The sequence below is a fragment of the Spermophilus citellus genome, assembly GCF_964194105.1.
Source record: "Spermophilus citellus genome assembly, chromosome: 12".
NCBI classification, from domain to species: Eukaryota; Metazoa; Chordata; class Mammalia; order Rodentia; family Sciuridae; genus Spermophilus; species Spermophilus citellus.
In genome coordinates, this window is record NC_138198.1 from 131,062,385 (window position 1) to 131,073,066 (window position 10,682).

At 57.9% G+C, this 10,682-nt stretch overlaps 1 long non-coding RNA gene across 1 annotated transcript; it reads left to right on the forward strand.

The window, feature by feature from the left end:
• Nucleotides 1-3,233: 3,233 nt before the first annotated feature.
• LOC308631853 lies at nucleotides 3,234-7,700 on the forward strand. Its single transcript, XR_014018353.1, has 3 exons — nucleotides 3,234-3,352; nucleotides 3,520-3,760; nucleotides 3,801-7,700. It is a non-coding gene; the product is annotated as an uncharacterized lncRNA (long non-coding RNA).
• Nucleotides 7,701-10,682: the final 2,982 nt, after the last annotated feature.

The window sequence follows — 10,682 nt, forward strand, 5'->3', positions numbered from 1 at the left end:
TGGGGCCCCTAGTGAGAAGTGCTCTTTCCTTTCTGGGGGCCGGGAGAAGGTGTGGCCCCACCCCTTCCGCAGTCCAGCCCTACCTGCGCCTGGCTCCCATTTGGAAGTCAGAGGGGGGGGACTGGGCATCCTGGTGACAGCAAGTCTCCACCCCCTGTGGAAACACAGCCTCAGCAGAAGCCAGCCCAGAGCACCTCTCACCCTGTCCTGAGCCCTGCTCCCCAGGCCGCCCATGTTCCCTGCTCCCTGTGTGGCCTGGCGCAGGGTGTGAGGCCCACTCAGCCCCAGCTGCAGGAGCCCAGACCAAAAGTCCCTGAGGCCGCTGAGCTCAGGCAAAGAAAATCAGTCGTGTTGTGAAGTCTGAGCGGGCGGGGTGGCCATGCAGAACCAGAGGGCCGTCCACGTCCAGACCCCTAGCACAGTTCAGCACGCAGTGGGAGAGCAAAGGAGGACCAGGGGCAGCTGCAGTGGCCTCACCAGCAGAGTCCAGGCAGGCAGACGGCCACCGCACCTCTCCCTGGCCCTTCCCGAGGGGGCCAGCCCGGTGAACGCGACGCCGGGACTTGTGTTTTGCTTTGCTGAAGCCTGTCTCCGGCCTTCCTTCCCACATTTTATGTAAACTCTGGGGCCCTGCTGGCTGAAAGTGAGCTCTGTTTCTCGGCAGCCCTGTGGCTTTTGGACTTCACAGACTTGAAATTAGTTCATGGCGACCCAGACGCACATCACAACTCAGAAACCACACGGGAGCCGTGTCGGGAGGGCGGCCGCTCCGTGGAGCAGCCAGACTGAAATTTATAGCAGCGGCCCAGGCCTTGTGGGGCCCCACGAGAGTATGTAACGTGAATCGCTGCTTAGTCACCCCTGGCTGGCAAGGTCGGGGATCAGGAGCACATCAAAGGTCAGACAGTAGGAGTGCGTCTAGAAGGTCTATTTCAGAGTCTGTGCTCACTCCGCGTGTTTCTGTAGCAACCTTTGCAAACACTGATATTTTAGCAATATCATAAAAAGCTTGCTTCTCCTCTGCGATGGGGCAGGCCTCTGGTTTGACAATCACTGGGTCCAGGCGCCGTTTCTGCAGAGATCCAACTTCCTGGATCTGGAAGCTGCGGCAGCATAGGGAGGGCCTCCTCCTGGCCCTGCCAGCAGCGGCTCCTTGGGTCAAGGCCAGGACTGCCAGAGGCCTCTCCAAGGCACAGAGCAAAAGTGCCAGGAAGAGCTGAGGAGAGGGCTGGCCAACCGCCTGTCCTCAGTCATCCCCGGGAGAGGCAGCCTCCGGGGCCAGGGAGCATGTACACACATCGCGCTGGACCTCTAACAGCCTGTCCTGCGTTGACAGAGGCAAGAGGAAGAGTGGACAGAAGCCGGAGGAGGGGAGAGAAGGCCTCCCTTGGACTTGCCCTCAAGTTCTGAGCCTCTGAGGACATGTGGCCGTGCTGGGGATGACCGGAACCTGCGAGGGAGCCAGGGAAGCTGCTCCACACCTGTGGCACCAGGGCAGCCACAGAGAGGTGCCCCAGCGGGCAATCGTGCCGCCGAAGACCTACCTGGGAGTCAAGCCGGGTACGGAAGAGGAAGGACGGGTGATGGAGGTCCGGGCCCTCTCCTCTCCAGGACTTCCCTGGAATACTGCTCCTCGTCCACTCGGGTGTGTCCAAGGTTGGACGGTGCTGGCCTCTGGGGGCTGCCGTCAGAGGGGGCCTGCCGGTGCCCAGGTCTGCCATATACACACCAAGGCAGGTGGAGAGCAGGAGCAGCCAGTACGGCTGGGCCTGAAGATTCCCCTTCTGCATGCTCCTTCCAGGCAGAGCTGGGGACCCGCCATGTGACAGCCAGGCCCCCTGCCATGGACTCTCCTCGTCCAGCGTGGCAAGGTGACAGAGACCTCACCTCGGGCTGCCTGTCCTAGGTCCCCGACAGGCGGTGCTCCTTCCTTCAGGTGGCTGGGCCACACCATCTAGGCCACAGCCTTGGGAAACAGAAGGTCACGCCATTCCAACGCCAAAGCACACGGCTGAGGGCCTGGCTCTGCTTGCGCCGACTTGGGCCAGCAAAGGCGCGTGTGCTGGCTGCCAGGATTCGCCCACCAGCCTCCCCCAGCCCCTCCTGGCTCCAGCATGGCTGCACCATCAGGGCCTGGAGTTTAGCAAACTGGCACTGGGTGTTGCTGAGCTGCGGCAGTGGGTAGGTGTCATGGAGGCTTCCTCCATGGGACAACTGGCCAGGGGACTGGGAAAGCTTGTGGGCCATCTAGGGCCGGCAGGGTGTGGAGTGTGTCCCTGCCATGGCTCCTGGCTGACCATACAGACATCTGGGTGCTCCCCAGTTCCTGGGGCTCAGCCTCCCACAGCTGAGAACCAGCCCAGACTCACACCACAGATCCCACCAGAGCCCAGGGACAGGAGAGCACAGTGGCCCTCGGGCTGGGGTACACGTCCTCCAACGTCGTGTCCACCTGGGCCACCTGCTGATTCCCTGATTTGGATCTGTGTCCACCTATAAGCACTCTGCTCCCCAGTGTCCAGCAGGAGTGGCCTGCTCTGCCTCCTCTCACCTGCACTGACAGCAACTGGACTTCTAGAGCAGCCCAGCTCTGGTCCAGTTGCAAGCCGCCTCTCCGTCATATGCTGGGCAGCTGTCAGGGCAGCAGGGGGAGAGCCTGGGCCTTCTGGCTGACAGCTTCTCCTCCTGTCTCCAGCAGGACATGTTCAGGTCCACCCGTGGACACTTGTCCAGCTGAGGACACAGGCCAAGTACCCTCCACCCACCAGGGACCAGCCCTGACTGCGGCAGATGGTCTTGAGCCACACAGGCAGGACCATTCCTGTGAGGGCAGAGAGACCTTGACTTTGGGTGCCACCAATGGGCCAGTGAGCCCAAGATCAGACGGCGTGAGCAGCCAGGAGAGCCCAGTGCAGCGGGGGGCAGGCCAGCCCCCACTGACCACACGAGCTCACAGGTAGTGCCCAAGACCCAGAGGGCAGAGTGGCCAGGAGACAAACACAGCCATGGGGAAAGAGCAACAGGAGAAACGTTGATGAGAACTAGGAGAACGGAAACTCACACGCCTGTGAGTGTGCCAGGGGCCAGGACCAGCCAGGGCTGCTAAAGAAGAGGGCTGTGAGGCGGGGGCAGGAGGCTGGGGACGCAAGGGTGGGCGCAGAAGACGGTGTTCTGCAGCTGCAATGCTCACCCCCAAGTGGGACACGAGCTTCCTCTCTTCTGAGCCCGTGTCCTGCTGGGGGTCCCCACGCCCCGTCTGCCTGCTGGGGGTCCCCACGCCCCGTCTGCCTGCTGGGGGTCCCCATGCCCCGTCTGCCTGCTGGGGTCCCCACACCCTGTCTGCCTGCTGGGGGTCCCCACGCCCTGTCTGCCTGCTGGGGGGTCCCCACGCCCTGTCTGCCTGCTGGGGTCCCCACGCCCCATCTGCCTGCTAAGGTCCCCACACCCCGTCTGCCTGCTGGGGGTCCCCATGCCCTGTCTGCCTGCTGGGGGGTCCCCACGCCCCATCTGCCTGCTAAGGTCCCCACACCCCGTCTGCCTGCTGGGGGTCCCCACGCCCTGTCTGCCTGCTGGGGTCCCCATGCCCCGTCTGCCTGCTAAGGTCCCCACGCCCTGTCTACCTGCTGGGGGTCCCCACGCCCCGTCTGCCTGCTAAGGTCCCCACGCCCCGTCTGCCTGCTAAGGTCCCCACGCCCCGTCTGCTGAGGGGCCTGCTGCTCTGTCCTGGTTTCCTTCAGCAGAGCAGCTGTGGCCTCCTGAGGTCTGTCCCCAGTTGTTGAGAGGGTGGGTGGGCTCCTGAGGAGGTGATGGCTGGGAGCCCCGGTCAGGAGCCCAGGGCTGCTGCAAGACGGGTGGCTGTCTGCGTCCCTCGGGTGCCCTGGATTTGTTCTGTGGGTGGGACTCAGACTGGCCAGCAGGTCCAGGGCTCACCTGGTGTCCATGTCAGAAGGAAGCATCTGGGCAGTGCTGCCATCCCCGACTGAGGCCCAGGTGGCCATGTGGTCCACCCCACAGGGGTGACAGGTGCTGGGGCTCTGTCACCTCTGATGCCTCTCTGCTCAGCCCTTCTGGGACTTCCCATCACTGCTGAGCTGACCCAAGAGGTGACCAAGAGGTGTGTGGCCCGAGAGTGGGTCCACAGGGCAGACTGGCCTGAGGCCACCAGTCTGCTTGAGTCCACGCACCCCGGGAAGCAGGGACCTGTGAGGTAAGTGGGAAATTCAAGGCCGAAGGGCGAATGATTTAAAAAGACTCAAAGTCCTGGAAAACTGTGCTGGTCCTGCCGGGTCCCACCCGTCACCTGGTCGGGCTGCACGTGCCTCTGTCTTGCCGGGACTCACATTTTCTTCCGTGACTGGGTCCGGGCAGGCTGGGAAGGTCACCTGCCTGGTGCCCCTGTTCTTCCCCGCCTGGTGCTGGCTCTCTCTGCCAGGTGCTTTGGGCAGTCCTCACGTGCCTGGTATCACCCAAGCTGATGGCAGCCATGCCCAGGGCTGGGCCGCCCACCACAGGCAGCGTGTCCAGCTCAGTGCCTCCTTGCCCAGAGCCATCCACTTGCGGCTGACCCATGCCCCTTGTGGGTGTCAGAAATGCCACACTCACCTGAGGCCCCATTGTCTGTGTCCACGTTCCCTCTGCCCTGAATCCGCCCACACCCTCCTACCTCTGCCAGGGTCCAGTGACCCTGGTTGCCTGGGACTGTCCTGAGCAACCTGGGAAGCCCTCCGTCCCAGGTGTGGGGAGGGTTGGTCACCATCCCCACCATTTGTCGTGTCTGACACAGCCATGTCCCTGAGGGGCTCCTGTCCACTGTCCCCACCTTGCAGCCGGCGATCCCTGGAAGCTCTGTGGGCAGGGACACTGAGCCCCTCTCCTGCACCGCCGTCCTTAGGGCCCGTCCCTCTTCCTATGCTCCTGCCTCGGGCCCTGCGGCCTTCCTTCTGCCGTACACCAGGTGACTTATGTCTTCTTGAGGGACACAGCTGGGCTCACTGTCCAGACAAGGGACCAGGCCAGGCCAGTGCTAGCAGCTTCTCAGAGCCTCAAGCAGCCATAGCCCAAGCCCAGGAGGTTGGCTGGAAGGTGATGTTGTGGATGTCCCTTGGAGGGACAGGTGCTGCAGGCTGAGTGCCTATGCAGCTTCGCCAGCGCCTGCCGGCCGACAGGGAGGGAACAGAACACCCACCGTCCCTCTCTTGCCTGTGACCTGACCAGGGCGACCCCTGGAGAGACCTCGAGAAGGTCAGTCTGAAGACAGCTGCTTGTGACAGCTTCTCCCTCTGCTGCCGGAGTTCAGCGCCCACTTGACCAGCAGAGCAGGTTGAATTCTGGCCTCCACACGCACGGCCCCTAGGACCTTAGCTCAGTCCTGTCTGGGACAAGGTGCGGTAATAAACACACCTGACAAGCCCACACCCCTCCTCCCCGCACGGCCTGCAGCCCTCAGCCATCACTTGTGGCCCTCCTGCCCCGGCCCCCACCCTGGGCCCCCAGCCCCATGTCTCCAGGTGTTTCCCCTAACAAGTTCCTGCATATTTAATTCTGCTCAGCCAAAGGACGGGCCAGACAGGGTCTTGAAAACGGGTGCTGCCTGGCAGCCAGGACGCAGGTGGAGTGAGTCCATGTTAGAGCTCCTCGCTGCTGAGGGCAGCCTCGAAACAGCCACCACTCTGCCTCAGTGGCTGGTGTGTCCAGGAGGCAGGGACACGAGTAGGGAGGCCTCTCTCCTCCTGGGCACCAGTTCCTGGCCCTGGTGGGGACGGCAGAGGACCTGGTACCTGGACCTGCTATCCCTGACTGATTTGGCCCTTTGCTCCCAGCACCTGGACTTCCCCAGAATCACCCTGCCTTGCGCTCACAGGGGAGAGGAGCCCCAGAGCAACCCGACCAGCGCCAGAGGGGTCATGTTGGAGCCAGCTGTGCGGACGCAGACTGGCAGGCCCAGCTCTGCGGGGGAGGAGCCGTGGGGCGCAGCCAGACTCCACCCTGGAGGCAAGCTCAGGCGCAGGGGGCACCCGCTTTTCTCCTTCCCAGTGGCCACAAGCCCAGGCCTCTCATCCCTGCACCTCCCAGAACCCAGTGGCTGGGTTTCCACGCCCTGGCCAGCTGCCAGCCGGGCTGGCTCGAGGCACAAAGGCAGCTCTGTTGGGGAACCCGGGTGGAGGCCCAGCTGGCTCCAGAGGGGTCTGCCCCGACCAGCCTTGGCAGGAGATCCTGGCAGCGCGGTGCCTCAGGAGCACCGAGGGCCAGGCCCTCAGAGCAGCAGAGTAGGAGGCCTTAGCTTGGCCCTCGCCTCCCTGGGAGCCCCGAGGTGGCAGCTCAGGAGGGACCCCCTGCCCGGCCCTACCGAGAGCTCCCCCAGGAGCACCTGGCTCTGAGGGCAGGCAGGGCTGAGCTCGGCCTCATAAAACAGACCCAAAAGACCAGCCTGTTTTGTCTTCTGGTGGGTGCACTAAACGCACAGGAACCCGAGCCTGCGGGGAGCTGGTGGGTGGGGTGTTCACACGGGCGACATCTGAGCTGCACAGAGGCTGGGCACAGGGCCCTTGGCTCACATCTCCCAATTACCACCTCGGTCCTGGGCTTTGCTCGCTGTGTGGGCGCCGTGTCGTAATGGAACCTGCCCGTGTCTCTGCCACTAATTAGCGGATGACCTTAGGCAGCTTCCCAGCCCAGGTTTCCTTATCCACAGCGGGAGGGAACCATCAGTGGGGACGGTGAGGGAGGCTGGGGCTGGGTCCTGGGACGTCCCTGCTGCTGCCCACCAGAGGAGAGGGCAACGGGCAAAGCAGCTGGTGCAGATCTCAGGCAGGAGCTGGGGGGCCCACTGGTGCTGGAGGGAATGTGGGTCCAGCTCCTAGCCCCTGAGGCGGAGCCACAGGCCCCTCGCCGGCACCCACCTCCGGGCACACAGGGCCAGCGGGAGCAGTGCCACCAGCCCCTCTCCAAGCACCACCGACAGAGAGAGGTGGGCGCACAGCACCCGCCTGCATTCCTCAGGAACCCCCCGCCAGACTGCCCAGGGCTCAGCCTCGAGCGAGGGAAAGTTCTTCAAGAGGGCGAAGCTGAGCTGGTGGGCAGCCTGGGGCTCCTGCTCCTCTCCCACGGTCACAGAGGGGCACGTGCCCGCCCACTCCCCTCGCTGCACCGCTGGCTGGGCCCCAGGCTCAGGGGCCTCCTCAACAGCGTGACTGTGGCCTTCCGCGCGCACTGCAAGAAGCAAGTTGGAAGAGGTGGACGGCTCCAGTGCCTCCCGCGCCACTGTCGGTCCCTGGCTGCTCAGGCCCACAGCGCACACACGGCCTGTCCAAGCCTCCCCATTCTGCTGTGTGATTTCTAAGCCTCTCAGGCCAGGGCTCTTGTCCAAGGGGCCATGTTCCACAGGTCATGGTGCACACCATGGTTGTTGGGGTTGAGGCTGACGTGGAGGCTGGGGCCTCTGTCCTCATCTCAGCACCAGGCGTACTCCCTGCGGCGAGTGACGAGGGGTCCACCCTGCTGCCCTCCTGAAGGGGAGACGCCTAGGGACCCGCAGGCACACCCCAGGGGAGTCGGCACCTGTGCCCCCTTTCCTCTGGAGTCCCGGGTCACTCCTTGGGTGCCAGGGTCACCCATACTGCAGACCCCACCCGGCTGGCCGCTCGCTGCCTGCCATGGGGGCAGTGTCTACACCAGCCAGGGCAGCCCTGGGCCACCCCATGGCCACTGCTTGTGCTCACACGGCTGTCTGTGGGGCCAAGCAGGCACCAGCTGGCCCTCCTAGCCTGGCCCAGACCCAGCCTGCCACTCTCCTGTGCAGCAGGTCCCATGTCCTGAGGGCAGGAGGCACTCGGGTCATTCCCACCTGGGGCCTGGCACAGGGAGGGGGCACACGTCATCGGTGAGATCCAGCCGCAGCCAAGGATAGTCACCCACCAGTCAGTCCCTGCACGTGGCACAAGCCTCTGACACCCAGCGCTCAGGCTGTCTCCAGGTGAAAGGTAAGTGGAAGAGAAGGCCTCAGGAGGCTGGGCTTCCAGCTCTGCCGCCAGGTGCTGGGAGTCACCACTCTGCTGACAAGCAGGAAGCTGGACAGACGGAACCGTAAGCTCCTCATGGGTCCAGGGGAGAGCCCTGGCCATGGAAACATCAATGGGACATCCAGCCCAGACCAGAGCCAGTCAGGAAGCCCCTGGAGGCTCGGCCAGGAGACAGCCCTCCAGGGACCCACTCACAGGGATACCATGCTGTTAGGTGTCGCCTCAGGTCCCCACCAGATCCTCACAGTGACCATCAGGGGAAAGTCCCCCGGTGCTGGGCCAGGGGTCAGGTGACACACACCAGACCTGTTCCTAACAAGGTTCCCATGGGAGGAGCTAACCACAGCCCAACCACCCAGAGGAAGGGAGATACGCAACTCCAGCCTCCGCCAGCCACCTGTCCTTCCTAAGGAGAGAGAGAAACACCCAGCAGCATTTGTAAATTACACCCGGGGCTCAGGCTCACTACAGAGACCTGCTCATAGGGCTTTTGTTATGGTCTAAATGTGAGGCGACCCCCTGAATCTCATGTGTGAGATAGGAAAGTTTAGAAGTGAAAGGGCGGTTTGTGAAAGCCCCACCTAGCCAGTGCATTAGTCCACTGACAGGGATGAGCTGGGTGGTGACTACAGGCAGGTGGGGTGCGGCTGGAGGAGGTAGGTCACTAGGCGCTGCCAGAAACGAAGAAAAACAAGACCCCAAAACATGTCATCTACAAGAAGCCCATTTTAAACATCAAGACACAAGCATTAAAAGTAACTGGAAGGATGGTCTAGGGCTGTGGCTCAGTGGTAGCCCACGTGTGGGGCCCTGGGTTCAATTCTCAGCACCACCTAAAAATAAATAAAAAAAGGTATTGTGTCCATCTACAATTAAAAAAATTTAAGACAATAAGTGAATGGAGAAAAATATACTTTGCTAACACAAATCAAAAGAAAGTGGGAGTGAATATGATAAGTTCAGATAGAGCCCACTTCAGAGCAAATGAAGTTAGGATAAAGGACATCGCATGAGATGAAGGGATCAACCCTCCAAGAAGATGTAGCCAACCATATGTGCAATGCACCCAAGGACAGAACATCAAAGTAAGTGGCAAGATGGTTAGAACTGCACAGAGAAGCAAATGGATCGATATTATAGTTGTGGAGTTCAACACCCTCCTTCAGATACGGACAGATGTGTCAGGCAGAAATCAACAAGGACACAGTTGAACTCAACACCATCAATCAACTAGATATAATTGACATGTATAGACTACTCACCTGGCAATAGCAGAACACACATTATTAAGCTCACATGAAAGGTTCTTCCAGATAGAACACATTCTGATCCATAAAGCACATCTGAATAATTTTAAAAGAATAGAAATCATGCAATGTCTGCTCTCAGAACACAATGGAATTATAGTGCATATCAACAACAGAAAGACAAAAGAAAAACAAAAAAAGGAAATTAAATAATATGCTTCTAAATAACACATGGGTCAAAGAAGAAATATCAAGAGAAATTTTCAACAATTGTAAAATAAAGAAAAATACAACTTATTAAAATGTGTGGGTTACAACAAAAACAATGCCTAGAAGAAAAATTCTAGCATTAAATGCAAAAAAGAAGAAATACCTAAAACCAATAATCTAAAATTCCATCTTAGGAAACTAGATAAAGAAGGGCAAATTAAATCCAAAGTAAACATAAGAAATAATAAAAATTAGAGCAGAAATCAATAATATTTATAACAGGAAATCTACAGAGAAAATTAACAAAGCCAAAATTTGGTTCTTTGAAAAAAAAATTTCAAATCAATAAGACAGTAGCTAGCCTAGGGGAGAAAAAAGAAAGAAAGACACAAATTATTAATATCAAATATGAAGAAGGGACATCATTACAAATCCTGCAGACATGGAAATGATAGTAAAGAAATTCTCTGAACAAGTCTATGCCACAGATTTGCTAATATAGGCAAAATGGACTAATTCTTTGAAAGACACAATCTGTCAAAACTTCTCAAGAATAGCTAGTCAACCTGAATATGTTTATATTTATTTAAGAAATTGCATCAATAATTAATAACTTTCCAAAACAGATACCACCAGGTCCAGATGGGTTTGTTGGTGAATTTTTTCCTAACATTTAAGGAAGAAATTATACCAAATTCTCCATAATCTCGAAGTACAGAAGCAGAGGGAATAACTCATTCTGAGACTGGCATCATCCTAAGACCAAAACCAAAGACCTTCCAGAAATTGAAACTATATAACAACATCTGTCATGAACAAAAGTCCTCAACAAAATATTAGTAAATCAAATTTCACAATGTAGAAGCCTACAACCAAGTAGGATCTACCCCAGGTATGCAAGGCTGGTTCAACATTCCAATATCAATGTAATCTATCATCTCAATAGACTTAAGAATAAAAATCCCATCATCAAATCAATAGATGCATAAAAGGACATTTGACAAACTGTAATTAATACCCATTGATGATTTAAAAAAAAACTTAGTAAACTAGGAGTAGAGGAATTTTTGTATACATAGAATATGTACAAATAACATACATCTAATGTAAAAGCTAATGGTGAGAAAGTCAAAGCTTTCCCACAAGATTAGGACTAAGTCAAGGATATTCCACTACACCACTTATTTTCAACATCCTACTGGAAATC